Source organism: Hipposideros armiger, unplaced genomic scaffold, assembly GCF_001890085.2.
Source record: "Hipposideros armiger isolate ML-2016 unplaced genomic scaffold, ASM189008v1 scaffold_148, whole genome shotgun sequence".
NCBI lineage: Eukaryota > Metazoa > Chordata > Mammalia > Chiroptera > Hipposideridae > Hipposideros > Hipposideros armiger.
In genome coordinates, this window is record NW_017731498.1 from 1124300 (window position 1) to 1125802 (window position 1503).

The 1503-nt window shown below is 29.2% G+C and overlaps 1 long non-coding RNA gene across 1 annotated transcript in view; it reads left to right on the forward strand.

The window, feature by feature from the left end:
• LOC109387134 (uncharacterized) overlaps positions 1–1128 on the forward strand; it is a 2181-nt gene extending 1053 nt beyond the window's left edge. Inside the window, exon 2 of the long non-coding RNA XR_002124919.1 lies at positions 772–1128. This is a non-coding gene — a long non-coding RNA (uncharacterized LOC109387134). The remainder of the gene's footprint in view (positions 1–771) is intronic.
• Positions 1129–1503: the final 375 nt, after the last annotated feature.

The window sequence follows — 1503 nt, forward strand, 5'->3', positions numbered from 1 at the left end:
ATCCCAAGCCAGCTCTTAACCATCGCGCCATTCGGCCGGCCCGAAAGTGGTAGAAATTTTAAATCACCCCAGAGTTTGCTTACTTTCATTTCTCATTATTTTATAATCTTTGGGAGTGTTTATATTTATGGAAGTAACATTTTTAAGGATATGAGTTTTTATAGAACCACTAAAACTTTTTCCTCTGGACTTACTTTATATGATAATAAACTATAGGGTAATTTTAAGTTTTCATGTGACCAGTTTAAAATACCATTTTAGCCTGAAGCAATGAGGTAGAGTATTTGTTGTTCAGTAGTATGTGTCAAGAAAGTTTAAGTACATAATTTCTTAAGAGAATTTGTAAATTTTAACAATCTATGCAGATTTTTATATTAATTTGTTTATATTTTCATGACTATTTTCTGGCAGTGTGAAAATGCTAATGTTTGACAAGGAACATTAAAAATAGATTTGAAACATAGAAAGGTACAAAATTATTTATTTTACTATGTGAATACTGAGGTTCAGCACTGAACAAACAAATTCCAGCCCTCATAGAACTTAAAAATCTTGGGAGTAAGGAATAGACAAAAAACTGATAGGTACCATATGTGGCATGTCAGATGGGAACAAGCTCTATGGAAAAAAAAAAAGCCAAAGGATATGGAAGCGATGGTATAAAGGTGTTTGGAAGGCCAGAGAGGTATGTTTTTAAATTGTATGATCAGAAAATGCCTCACAGAGATGCCATTTGAACAAAGACCTAAAAACAAGGGAACAAACCCTTAGGTATCTGGGAGAAGAAATAAGAGGTCATCATCAGTACGTTTTCAGCAAAAAAAAACTTTTATCACAATTTTTAATTTGTTTTATTACTAATAACTTGAGCCCCTTTAATGCAGAATTAACTCCACTAAAAATTTAGGAGTTTATGTTCTTGGCTTGTTTATTTATAAAATTTATTCCACAGATGTCTGATGTCTATTTATTTATTTTAGGCTACATACAATGAAGAAAATGTTGGCAAAATAAATAAATTTAAACCTTTTATGTTAAAATTACCGTGCAAGGTGACAAATTAGTTGTTGGGGTTGTTTTTTTTTTCTTCATTATACTGAAAATTAAATTCAACATTTATAATTTTGATTTGGGTTTATTTATTGATTATTAATACATAGAATTCATGCAGAAATTGTATGAGATTAGATTAGCATATTGTTGAGAATAGCCCCCTTAATTTTGAATATTCTGATATTTATTCTTTTCTTGTGACTGGACTTGTGTGTTTTGAAAAAATATAAACCGCTTGGAGAATCTTGTTATTGTATATAGTTATACTATAGTTAGATTTTGAGAAGTTGTGCTGAGAAAAAAAGAAATGTTAAGCCACTTTTATGCTAACTGTTCCTTAATTTAACTTGTTATTAAAGCTATTGAATATATCTTTCTTTTATAATTTAAGCACTTAGCATAGATTATTCTATTAAAGAATATCTTTAGAAAGTGGTAGAAATTTTTTTT